The sequence below is a fragment of the Giraffa tippelskirchi genome, chromosome 2 (assembly GCF_054371585.1).
Source record: "Giraffa tippelskirchi isolate mGirTip1 chromosome 2, T2T-mGirTip1v1.2.pri, whole genome shotgun sequence".
Taxonomy (NCBI): domain Eukaryota; kingdom Metazoa; phylum Chordata; class Mammalia; order Artiodactyla; family Giraffidae; genus Giraffa; species Giraffa tippelskirchi.
In genome coordinates this window covers 61,033,155-61,046,917 of record NC_137276.1, presented here as the reverse complement: position 1 = coordinate 61,046,917, position 13,763 = coordinate 61,033,155, and the positions used below count along the sequence as shown (strand labels likewise).

Sequence of the window (13,763 nt, the reverse complement as noted above, 5' to 3'; positions counted from 1 at the left end):
GCCTCATCTCCAGGAGGTCACCATCTCCAAAGATGCTGTCTCGTGTCCTGTGGATGGAATCAGAGCTGCCTTAAAAGAAAGTGAAAGTTTCTCAGTTGTGTCTTGTCTCTTTGTGACCCCATGGATCAGTCCATGGAATTCTTCAGGCCAGAATACTCGATTGGGTAGCCATTCTCTTCTCCAAGGGATCTTCCCAACCCAGGGATTGAACCCAGGTCTCCTTAAGGAAGACTGCAAATGACTTAAAACCCACGCCATCACTCTGGGGCTGCTTGGCACACATCTCCTAGTCTGCCCTGCTTTTCTGAGTCTTTAAAATAAGTTTTCATTAATTTGAGCATGCAGCAAAGGGAAGTAACCTGTGGCTTATAAATAATGGCAACAGCTTTATGGAAACACCTAAAAATCACCAGGGGCACATAATAAGAAAGTTCTCCATCTCCAGGTGAAAAAACATGCTGGTGATTACTTGTTGAGCAAGACCTTGTCAGCTTTTTTATTACAATACATTATTGGGTAATAGTTTTAAAATTATTTATAGAAAGAAATGGAGCTATATAGAGAATTCCATCATTTAATATGTTGTCTGTGAATCTCATTAGCCTTTTTAGCCTAGGGTTAGGAAGAAAAATAGAGAGTTGGCTGTATTTTGAAGATGGAGCTCTATATTCACTTTTTGTCTGGGGGCTTGTTGACCTTCTGTTAAGTTGCTTCTTTGTGAGTCTTTCTGTGTTACATCTCTGGTTTCCATGGTATTTACATAAACCTAGCAACAGTTTGCTATGTAGAAGTGGTGGCGGGAGCTACAATCTCCTCATCCAAGGACTAGGAGCAGGATAGGATGCCTGCTCTGCACGCCATACATAGACAATGTCTCTTCCAGGTAACTTAGAGTATGTAAGGATTGTGGGGGAGCAGCGCATGTGTGTGGCCTCTCCCCTGTCTCCCGGTGACAGAGGCAGGTCCAGTGTTGTGTGTTTTGGAAACCCAACCTGAGAGTTCTCCCATATAGCAGCACTCCAGCCAGCCTGGATGTGAGCAGCACTGGGGTTCTGGCTTCACCGTTGCCCTGGCCATGTTCTCTAGTTCTTGGCAGAATCCCATCCTGGGAGTGGGTTACTGCAGAGAACACAGCTCTGTCCTTCCCATGGTCTGTGCTACATGCTGACCCCACAGCTGGCTGCCTGAGCAGGCCTTGAACTCAGCTTCAACTGACACATCCCAAATGCTCCTACTAAATGGAGAGCTAGCTTCCTGTATCCAGGGATGTTAGTGAAGTGAGATCAAGGCTGAAACTGGAATTCAGGGAGGGAATCATATATCGATTATCATTGTCCAGTGTAATGTATCTACTAGCCCCTTGCCAGGTACTTAGAGAAAGTCCTGCTGTGGAGGTAACTGGACCAGAGGTCAAATACTGGCCCTGGAATGGTGTGTTTAGTCCTTCATAGTTCACAACCAGGCATAAAATTGGGGGAAATCTACTTTAAAAGGATTCATTAGAAGCAAACACAGTAGAAGGCAGAAAGAGTTAACTTGGAGCACAGTGACTGTGGGTAAAGAAGCCTCTGTAAGCCTCAGTTTCTTTGCCTGTAGGCTGGGAATAATGGTATGTACCTCCTAGGTTTCTGAAAGGGTTTACTGAGGTGATGGAACTAAAGTGCTCAGAGCTGTGCCTGGCACCTGGGTAGCTAGTGGTGGGTAAACGTGGGGGCTCACTAGGGCCCAGTGAGTGGAAGAGCCAGGGTCTGAACCCAGGGAGTCTGGTTGCAGAACTGCTGCCTTACTGCCATGCGATGCTGCTGCCCAATACCTGGTGGAGCAGAGGTCTTGAACTGAGTTGTGAACAATGGCTAGAGTCATGCCAGACAGAGAAGAGGGGCTTTGATCTTGGGGGGTGACAGCATAGTGTAGGGGAGCATGACTGTGGGAGCCTTCCTAGGGACCAGCCCCATTCTTGTCTTTGCTCACCCATTTAATTTACAGACAGTGACAGACACCTGTTATATTTCAGTGCAGGCACTGTGCATAAAGGGAACAGACATGGATAAGACAGTTCCTCCCTCAATGAGTTGGAAGTTGTGGGAGGACAATGAGGACAGTGACATTATTGATGTGGAGAGTTTATCCTACTGGGTAAAAAGGGAAAATAGTTTTTCTCTGATGGCTTACTGAGTGTCAGGCATGGTTCCACATGTTTTACATGTCTTAACTCATGTAATCCTCACAATGACCTAGGAAGCAGGTGTCTTTATGATGTCCAGTTTTGAGAAAAAGAACTGAAGTTCAGAGAGAGGTTTAGTAACTTGATTGATGTCATAGAGCTAATAAGGGACCGAGCTAGAATGCCAGGTTGGGCATCCTCATCTGAGTTCCTGCTCCTAACGCTTCACTGCATGGCCTTGTATGAGGCCCATCATGGAAGCTCTAAAGGTAAAAGGAAAGTTGAATTTTGATTTACTGAGAAACAGAAGGACAGTATAGGCTCATTTCATCTGCCTCACTGGTCTGCATATCCTGATTCTTTGCATTATTTGGAAAGTTGTTTAGCAGTGTTGATGACTTCATCTTAAAGATTGTGTTCAGTGCAGCGTCCTGTGGGTGTCTGTCCAAACATCAGTACAGAACCTGTTCAGCACTTGGTGCTTTAGGGTTCAGCTCGCTTACAAGAACATGTAAGATGCAGAAATCCTTCAGTAGAGGGGAGTGACAGTAGGGTTTTGATTCATGGAATCTCAGTGAGCGAGTCTTTGGAAAGACTCATCTCATGAAAACTCAAGGAAACACTTCTCTAAGAAAGCTTTCTGGAATCCTTAGCGCATTCTGTAAAATTGTTGCTATGGTAAAAAGATGGCAGCTTTTGCAGTGGTATGTGTGTGAGTGGATATGTTTCCTCACTCCCTGGGATTTGTGGTATGGAGGAGATCCAGAGGCAGCCCTGGGGATTTGGAGAAATGCTCCAGTTTGCTCTAGTCCTTGTGATGCCTCTCTGCCATGTCTGAGCAGGCAGGATGTTTAAGATGTTAATTTTCAAAAATGTATTGTCCCTGATTTATTAATAAATCTCTCTCCCCACTTCTGCCTTCCTTGTTACTCTTCTCTTTGTTACTGTCTCTCCCTAACCCTGAAAGTCACCATCAGCTTGACCAAATCCCTTGCACTGACCTTAGTCTGGTTCATTAGTTTTCTTCTGCTTGTAGCTGAACACTTAAGCTTGATTCTTCTTGTGGGTGGTATTTGGGGTACTTGTCTCCCCCTGCTCAGGCCACCCCTATATTCCCAGGCCCTGGGCTTGACAAATACATCCTTTTGGACAGGGTCTCTCTATTCATTGCTGACTCCACAGAGACCTTCAAAACATCTTCAGGCTAGAAAATGCTACCTTAAGCAAACCTACATTGTATACCACTCTCAAGATGTCCAGATTCATGATTACTCACATGAACTGTTTATGAAACATTGAACTCACAGTGTAACCATTTGTAATATTTTTCTTGTAAGCCCCTCATAAGCGGCCTTTGGTGATGCCCATGACTTTGCAGGTGCAGAAGAGACAAAGGACAGAAGTCACGTGTCCAGTATATTAGTGACTTTGGGATGATAGACTTGACAGAAATCTAAGAGTCTGATGCTGAGTCAATTTATAATCTGTCCATTCCAACCTTCTCCATACATTTTACAGATGAGGAAGCCAAAGTGCAGAGAGGAAAATTGCTGAAGTCACGTAGCTGGTTATCACAAAGCGGTGTTCAGGATCTCTGTGCTCATATCCTTAGCACTGTACCGTATCTTAGACCCTCCTTCCTTCTGGCACTAAGATTTTCTACCACATTCTTGAAGAGCCAAAAAAAAAGAGAATGGAGAATAAACACCATGCTGAATTCCCGGGAAATGCCGCTTGCTCTCTATGCGTGCAGCTTGGAGCAGTTGCTGGCATGATCTCAACCTCCAGGGACGGGTGTGAGAATGGGAGGGCGGACCATCTTGTTTCACTAGAGTAATTTCCTAGAGAGAGGGGAGCTCATGTTGTGTGTGGTCTGTCTAATGCCTCTCACATCCAATAACTTTAAAACCAGTCAAATGAATAATGTAGGGAGAAACAAATGGAGTCACTCTTTAGATATTTAAACAAGGATATTTCTGCCACGGACATGTAAATCTTTAATAGGACAAGAGGTTTGGTCCTACAACAAAAAACAGTCAGTAAACAAAAATGCCAAGTTGCTGGTGTCCTGGTTCTTTTGCACTATTTTAGGTTCAATCATTACTGACTGATACTATGTTCCTCAAGTAGACAAATTTGTTGAGGTCTCACTTCATAGGGAGTGGTGTGTTTTCAAGACTGGGTCATAAAGTAGTGTAATACATGAGCTTAAGGGGCATCTCTCTAGAGGTGTCTCTAGTGGTATCTGCTCGGGTGGTGGACAAGACAGAGAGATGCAGAAAGATGAATACAAATACAGGTGAGGGAATTGCCTGGTGTTTCAGTGATTGGGACTCAGTGCTCTCATTGCCAGGGCCCAGGGTTTAATCTCTGGTCAGGGGACTAAGATCCTGAAGGCCATGCAGTGTGATGAACAAGAATAAACAAATACTGGTCAGGATGTGCCAATTGTAAACCAAGTTCTATGTCTACTCCGCTGTCCTGCCATTCAGGCGAGGAAGGGATGATGTATATTATCCTTTAACAGGGGAATTTATGCTATGAAATATTTTCACCTGGGCTGAATCTCCACTCCTGTAGGAGACAATCTGGAGAAATTTTTGAATAGTTGTCAAAGATCTCCAAACGAGGTAGGAAAAAAACGTGTCTGTATTTATGTAGGCATGTACAAACCCACGTATCGATGTGCTTCCAGCCTAGAGGGACCTCCTGGGGTAAGAGTGAGGCTTCTCTAAAGTTAGTTTAAAACAAAACTGAAGTGTGTTTTATTTCCAAAAGCTAAAATTTTGAAGCGCTCTTGTGGTGAGAAAGTCTTTTCAAACCGTATTTACATATCGCTTTCTTGCTGATCCTTGCAGACCAGGAATTTAATATTGGTAAGCTTCCTGTTCTGTCATGCAGACCTATTCATATACCTTAGAAGTAAACTCCTTTATCCTCCAGTTGTTCCACCCCTTGTCTCTCCATTGACCTTCCTCTTTTACTTCTTGCCTCATTCTTTTCTGTTCCTTCTACTGAGGTGAGTAAGAAAAACCAAATGTAAAATTCTTCCAAGTCTTTATTCAGAGTTGACATCTGTCTCCTCTCTACCCAGGAAGCCAGAATTTGCAATGATGGGGAAAAATCATGGCATCTGCCTTCTTGCCTCCCATATTTCATCAAATGAACTGCTTTTGGGGACCAGTTCCTTCTTTTCTGGCAGAGCTTTCACATTGAGAAGGGAGAGTTAATCCTACTCTGAAGCTTTCAGTTGTTGCCACTTTAATGATTTCTTTCCTTCTTACCAGGCCTGACAACACGGGCCTGACTGGGTTTGTCTTCCTTGATAGGTCGTTACGGTTGAGATGACCTTGCTTGGTGAACTGTGGGCATAAACACCTTGATCATATACCTGAGACCAGGAGAAAGGTGTGTGTGTCGTTGTTGGGAGCTTGGTTCTTACCAGTTAGCTTGGAAGTTGCCTTCTGCCACCTCCTTTTCATTCATATGGTGAACTGTGAACTCCTTACTCTGATTTCCATCCATGTCTTATGTTTGGCCTTTCATGAAGGGTCCCAACATTAATGGCTGTATTTTCAACTTATATAGTTTATGTCACCCTGAACTGCTCACTGTGGGCATAAGCCATTGATTGAATGACTCTTTTCCCAGAATTTGGATGAAAATTCAGAATCTTTCTCAACAGTGTTCCGAAGGTAGCCATCAAAAGACCAGATTTATTGTGAGAATTGAAACCTATTTACTCTCCCTGCTTCTAGTTCAAATCCTTGTTTTCATCTTCAGCCCAGACCTTTTGGTAGGACTTTTTCTTTCCTCTTCTTTCCATGTTATTTTCTGCATTCTGTTCTTCACCTATTATTGGTGGTGGTAGTGGTAATGGTGGTGAGGGTGATGATACCCAGTGTTTATTAAACTCTAACAGTATGCCGGAATGCACAGAGTACTATGCATAGATTATCTCATTCAACTTAAATATAAGGGATACTTACCTTCATTTTGCCAATAGGAAGACAAAGGCCAGAAGAGCTTAGGTGACTTTCCCAAAGTCACAGAGTAAATTGTCATCTGAGCTTCACCTAAAACACACTCTGCCCTTTTCTTTCCGTCTCAGTACCAACTTCCTTAGCACCTCATTACATCTTCCATAGTCACTGAATTTTATTCTTTATCATCGTGGCTAACCTAAATACTGACTGCTTTGGAAAAATTAAAATTATGGTGTCCTTAATAAAATAACTTTGGAGGGGGTGTAGATGTCTGCACTGGGAATAGTTTTTGTGTGTGAAACAAAAATTCAGCTTGTTATAGTCCATGAAGTCAATGGTTCAGTTAATAATGCCCCTAATGGCATAATTCTGCTCAGTGCCAGTGATGGATACCTTTAAAATCAGAGACTAGAGTTAATGGCAAGACATGGGGAAATCAGTGCTGTCAGAAATACAGCTGAGCTGGGAACTGCATGAGAGAGGAAAACCCCCAGAAACCACTTGATGTTACTGGTTCCAGTCTCCTAAATCTCAGTCTCCAGTCCTTCCTGTACATTCCTCATCCATCCCAGCAGCACCCCAAGCATATCCCGTCTTTGCAGGGTATGTTGCATTTCCACTGGAGTCTTCTGTGCTCAGAGGTTTGGTGGTAGATCAGTGCAGTTATCCCTATACAATGGTACTTGGAATTGCTCCGTTCTCTGTGCTTGTTCCAAACAGGAAGAGAATATTTTTAAATACTCTTTTTTAGGATGTCTTAAGACTCCTCTAAGTACGATGCCCTTCAAAGGAATGACCTTCTATTGTACAAATTCTCCTCCTTTGCGCTTCTCCCTACTTCCTTGTATTGAAATAAGTCTCCAGAGACTCACTGTGGCCTAGGACCAAGATGTAGGCCAAGTGGAAACACACCAAAGTGATTTAATAGAAAAGGTAATTCCTATTCAAACGGGATGGTCCCTTATTCATTTCCTCGGATTATCATCAAATTTATGTCACCAGCAAAGGAGCTTTATTGAGTTTCACAGAGATATTCCTTTTGCTCTCATTGCCGTTAGTTGGCACCCTGACATTTTCATATGTGTCTCAGCTAATGCCTCAAAATTACTCCATCTACAAATGTAACAATTGAACAGATAATTTTAATAAGATTCAGCTTGACTTCAGACTGCACTCCTTCCTTTCTTTATAGAATGCAAATTGTAACCTGTTTTTAAAGCCGTGCAATGCAGTGAACTTTAATGGGATTTGACAACATCATATTAAGCACAACAACTACGCATAATGTACCGAAAAATTGGACGTGAAATTGGAAACATAGCTGAGAACAAAGTAAATTTACATGGTTTGGTAGTTTGAATGTCTGATATCATATTCTCTCATGCAAGCCCCATAAAAAAGCAAAGGATTTAACAATGGATATCAGCAGAAAGTGCTTTTAAAGTTAAAACTGATGGATGGCTTGTCAAAAAAAATAATTGCATTGGTTGGAAAGTCGGGATGCGTGCTGAGGGGGAGAGAACAGGATCTACAGAGAGGATGATGGGAAGTGACAGTGGTCTGTCAGGAAGGACTGGCTGCCCAGAGGAGTGTGAAGCCGGAGCTATAAGGTGGCAGAGTAGAACAGGCTGTCAGAGCGGGAAAGTGGCTTTAATACCCTGAAAAGCAAAGGAATCCGCCTGTCAGCTTTGCTCAGCCGTGCTGAAAGAGGAAAGGAACATGGCATAGAGTTAGAGACATGGAACAGGGGTGGGGTGGGGACAGGGAGCAGCGCCGGGGAGCATGGGCAGACAGTGAGCTAGGGCTGGTGAGGCTGCTTCTGGGGGCTTTGCTTTTCTACTATAATTTTTTCTCCTTTTTTTTCAAGGGCCAGTGAATTAAACTGGAGGGGCTGGGGGTTTTGCTGTGCCTTTCAAAAGAATGGTGATTTAAGAGGCACATGCATGTCCGAATGGCCACCTGCCAGACCAGTGGAGTGGGTGGCTTTCTTGCAAGGATGCCTAGACATGCCCTGGCTTATTCCTGGCTTTTCAGATCTCCAGCTTCTTCTTCTGACCTTTCCTTCCCTTCAAGTCATGCTATCCATTTTCGTGGGCACACCATTGATAGCAAGTTACTCTGGGACTGGCTTATCTTCTGCCAAAGTACTTCGAGAGGACTTATACTTAAGCCATCCAACAGGATCATGATTAAAATGCAATAATCTGATGATTTTTCCATAAATATTTTTTTGCTCTGTCAGCATTAGGTTTTGAATAATTTATTATTCTTCCTTAATATACTCCTGGCAGTGAGGTTAATTTGGTCATCTTGCAGGGGCCTGGCTGGTAATGAACATTTTTATATCAGGCCTTGGAGTACTTCCTCCGTAACACACATCACGTCTTTACGATTTAATTGCCCCAGTTGCTTGGGAGCGTTAGCACCTAGGAGAGGTTAGAATATGGTAGTTTGCCATATTAAAAATATTTTGTATATCTGACCTTACAAAAACTTGTTTTTAGAACTGTCTAAAATTTTAAACTACATATAGCCCCCTATAATACCATTTTTGATGTACTATAGTAATTTGGAAAGGAGATTTCTTTCCAAAGAAATGACTTTGCCAATTGTGGAGGAAGAAGATGGTGGTGGTAGTAGCAACAGCATCAGACACATATTTTGTGCCAGGCAACATTCTGGATGCTTATATATACATTAACCCCTTTAACTCCTATAACAACCTTATGAAGTAGGTTCTATTAATAATGTCACTTTGTATAAAGTTATTAAGTTGAAAGCAAATATATGTGTGTATACACACACACACACACACACACACACACATATATATATATATATGCCACTTTGCAGACTAGGAGTCTCAGGCCCAGAGAGGTTAAGTAACTTGGACAAGGTCACACAGCAAGTAAGTGGTAGAACTAGGATTCTCGTTCTGGTAGTCTGGGAATAGAGTCCATGTTTTGCGTAAGTGTGCTACATGTGTGGGAACACTTGTAGATGCCAACTTGGATTCCTGTTTCATCTCTGTTATTCTTGTGTGTCTAATGCATTCTGGGAAGGGTTTTATTAAAATTAGGCATCAACAATAGGCAGAGCAGAGTGAGCTGTCTAGGAAACAGCAAAGCCCTGGAGTGATTTTCCCTGTGCTGTTACGGGTGTTTTAAGAAGAGCAGGGCAGGGAAAAGATCGGGCAAGCAAGGCCCTTGTGATTACAAAGGCAGACCAGCTTCCATGGCAGGAGAAAGCACTTATCTGAATGTTTTGGTCTCCTGCTTGGAAGACAAACATAAGCCTACACACACAGCATTCAATCCTAGGTTGTAACCAGCCAGTTTCCAGAAGATGGGGACCTCTCTTCCTGATTTTCCTGGGACCTGGCTGGAGATGTGAGCTGGTAGCCTGCCCTTCTTTTTATCTCAAATTCACACAATGTAGTAGGAAACTGCTCATTAAATGGATTAATGACTGGGGTATAGGTGGGTGTAAATGACCATTCCGGATCGTACCCACGTCCTCCAGATTGTGCAGGCGCATCTCATGGATTACAACGTGTGCCACCACACTTCAATGCCCGGTCATGTTGCCATGAACCTGCTTTCCCAGGCCTGTAACTTGCTGTAAATAAGCAGAGTGGGTTTCTAGTCTGCGGGTTGTTTACCTCCCCCAGCGGGAGATCTTCTTGTTTCTTCTCCTAGGAATCTCTGGTCTTTTTTGTTTGTTTTGTTTTTTTTTCGTTCTGTGTGATACCAAGAGGGGAGGGAGTCATTCTATTGTTCTACATCAGAAGGCACACACCATCCTGTGACACCCAGCTTGGTCTGGTGTGATTTTTTTTTTTTTTTAATAAATTTATTTATTTTAGCTGGGGGCTAATTACTTTACAATATTGTAATAGTTTTAAGAAGCCTTCCCTCTGTCCCCCTCCACACTCTGGCTGCAGCAGATCTAAAAGCTGCACAGTGACACTGCTCGTCACAAGTTGGATTTTCATGAACATCACTGAGATTTCGATTGTTGAATCAAAGAGCTCCAGGGTTGGAATGGATGGAACTTAACGGAACTTTTCACTGTCCGCTCTCAAGGGTCTCCATTGACGGAGAACTCACTAGCTCTAGGGAGAGCACAGACGAGCTTAGCTGAGACAAGTAGGAAGTTTGTTATTAGACTGAGCCAGATGTATTCCTCCGCAACTTCCTTCCGCTGGTCCTTGTTTTAACTCCCGGGACTATACACATTCCATGTATATAATGAGTACATCGTATCATCCAGTGTAAAGCTGTGAAGGTGCAGGTTGGCTTGTCTTCTTCCTCAGCTGCTGGTGCTGTGTATGTTTTGGAGACCCTCACAGCTAGAAACCTTCTCTCAAAACTTTCTCCTCCTCCTCTCCCCTTCCTTCTTCTACCCTACTTTTTATGATACACTGATTCTTGCACCAGAACTCAGTTTCTTTCATTAATTTGAGGTAGCCCTGAGCCCTCAGCCCTTAGCCTTTTAACACTGAGGTAGAACTTAAGTGTTAAAGGAAGGACCTCTTGACTTGAGGCCAAGGAGCAAGACTCATTCCCCACAATGAGACTGCAAGCTGGTGATGCTGTCTCCATTTTACAGTTCAAGAAAGTGAAGCTCAGAAGGGTTAAACTACTTGCCCAAGGACACACAGCACACAAACAGTGAAGTAGATTTGGACTCAGATCCACAGACATCAGCATTGGCTCTTTAGAAGGCAGGTCTGGTGTACTTGTTCTTAGTGCAGGCTCCAGGACCCAGCAGGCCTGGGTTCAAATCTTGCCTCTAGGACATACTAATTGGTAACCTTAAGTGAGTTGTTTACCCTCTGTATGCCTCAGTGTTTCATCTGTGAAATAGTGATAATAATAGTACCTGCCTCATAAGATTACTGTGAACATTAAATGAGATGATGCATGTAAAGCACTTGGCACAACAGCTGTATGTGATAACAACTCAATAAATGTAATGACATCATCATCACCACCATCATCGTATATATTTTTTAACTTCATAGGGTACACCAGAGCTTTGCACTGTGTTGGTTGCAGCAGAGCCTGCAGTGTGGCCTCCTAATTCTTGTGAGGCGGGTGTCAGCAAATTCATGGGGTGGGTGCAAATAGCCCCTCTTGCTGATGCTTTACAACTGAGGTTGGGTAGGGTCTGGGAAGTGTGGCAGTCACTGTTTTTTTCTTTTTTTTGGTTTTGTTTTTTCACACTTCAAGAAGATTGCCGCAGTTATCTGGAAATCTATTGCTCCGGCAAAGGCAGGATTGCGTGATACAATTTAAAAGGCCGGCAGTTGCATTTCATCCTTTTCACAAGAAAATAACCCCTTACTCCAGTGAAGCTAAAAATAAAAATGGCAGTACATTTGGCAACCACGCTTCTTCCTTTATTACCTCAGCAGTATCTGAATAAAATGTCTTATTAAGCAAGATATAAGGGCAATGAAAGGGAGAGTAAGTCAAATTAGTTGACATCTAAAGCTTGGTGTATCATATACAGTAAGGGTAGTTACTGTTTAGTAAAATGGATTTAATGCTTAATATAAATGCTGATATTTAGATGGCTATATTTTGGTAACTCAGGGAAAAGAGTGGTAGCTTTTGAGCCTGTAGATCTAGGTTTTAGCTTCTGCCCCAACACAAACCACTCGTGTGGCCCTGGGTGATTTACTCTTTTTGCCTTGGACCCCACATCCTCCATATATAAATGAAGGGTGTTGCCTGGAGCCCAGTGGCTTTGTGGCAGGATCTTAGGGTCACATAGGGAGGGGACAATAAGAAATGGGGCTCTGGAGACCCACCCCATTCTAACTGATGCAATGTTGCCTCTATCTCCATGAATGCCAGGGTCCCTGGATGAGTTTTTCTTTGAGGAAAGGATTATGATAATTAAAAAGAATGGATTTTAGAGGCAGAAGATTGGATTATTTCTAAGGAGGCTTGTGATTCTAGCTCTCTGAAATTCTGTGATGCCCAATAAGAGTTAGCTTTGGATGCAGTCTGGGCTCGTTTAGCTCTACCACCATCCATGATCAGAGAGACCTTGGTGCACAGGGGACAGGGCAGTGCCCTAGAACATGACACAAGGTGAGTATGAACAGGAAAGATAAATGGTGACAAAGCCTTTTGCACAAATGTGGATGGGGCAGGCTTGTGTGTTGGGGATGAATGCATACCTAAGCATTTTATTGTGTGGGGTGTTGGTGTGAATAAGTAAAATTTGTGCATGAGTTGGTAGAACTTATCTGTAAATCTCTGTCTCATGTTTGTAAAGATGTGTGCCTAGCCCTACCTGTGAGGCCTGTGCCCTCGGTACTTTCCATGGCCTCCTCTTGTCTCTTTGGGACCTGCCAGCACCATGGTGGCTTAGCCTTTATCTTCATGCTTGAAATGAAGAAACTGAGTCTTAGAGAAGCTGAGTAATTTCACCAAAGTTACATAGCTAATAATTTGCAGAGTGGAGAGGTTTTATAGGGTTTTTGTTTAATGTATGTCTGGGATATGCCTCCAGCAGTTAGGTAGGTATTCTCCTTTATCTGTACTGACCTTCTGATGGCCTTTCTATTTGAAAATGGGTTACCAGTTTGGTAGCCTTCCTTTGTTCAAAGAAATGTGATCTCAAAGCCAGAGACAAGGAAAATTAAGCCTAATATCAAAAGGTCCTTTGTCTACAGAGCCATTCAATTTCTGTGTAACAAGAAGCTTCTCCAAAGTCTTTTAGAGCTCTGGGTTTTGTTTAAACTTCTGCTGTATTACTTTTGGGTACAGTAGCTGAGGTAATGATATATTGGGGATTTGCTCAGGCCTTACTTGTTTTTGAGGCCTCCCTTCCCAAATTTCTGCTGTGATAGAGTTGGGAGCCTGTTGAAAATTAAGGCTAAATCAGTAGCATGGACTATGCAAAACCATTCTTAGATACTACTGGAAAATAACTGAATACAATTCCCACCTTGAGGTCTTGGAAAATCTTGTTACCTTTTATTCCTACCATGAAGCTCATTGAAGACTTTGTCAGTCATTCTACTTCCCTCATAGTCTGAGAGGCTTTTATTCTGAAGAAAACATCATGAGAGCTCCAAGTAGATTTATGCTCTGCTTCTGATGGTTCATAAAGTCTAAGCATAGCTAATAATAGTTCTTTCACCTGCTTTGCTCAAGACTAAGTTCTTTTATAAACATGCCCACCAGAACCATCAATCACTGTTTAGATATTTAAATTTTAGTAGGTAAAATGAGAATGGATTAAGGGCAGGCTTTTGCAGTTTGGAGCTTAGGCCTTTCAGAGAGCATTCTGTGGAATTTCTTCGTGCCATATTTGGAGATGAGGGGAAACTGGAAACTTTGCACACTGCTGGTGGAAGTATAAGCTGATACAGTCACTTGAAGAAATCTGGAAATACTGGTAAAAACAAATATATGTCCTCTATGACATTATGGTCCTACTCCTGGATTCATAGCTCAGAAAGTTCTGCAGTAAGTGGACATTAGATGAAGGTGCCAAGTTTGACCTTGCCCAGACTTATGAATAACCATTAATGTATCTAAGTTGTTATCACAAATTGAATGGCATTTCCTGTTAAGGGGCATCAATTCAGA

The 13,763-nt window shown here is 42.7% G+C and overlaps 1 protein-coding gene across 32 annotated transcripts in view; it reads left to right on the top strand.

Moving 5' to 3' along the window:
- Window positions 1-13,763, top strand: part of LRMDA (leucine rich melanocyte differentiation associated) — a 1,316,989-nt gene that overhangs the window by 509,506 nt on the left and 793,720 nt on the right. Inside the window, exon 1 of one of the 32 annotated variants that reach the window (XM_081564404.1) lies at window positions 823-883. The exons of the other annotated variants lie outside the window; for them this stretch is intronic. The gene's annotated coding sequence lies outside the window, so the exon portion shown is untranslated. Of the gene's footprint in view, window positions 1-822; window positions 884-13,763 lie in introns of those variants that run through there. 32 annotated transcript variants of the gene reach the window in all.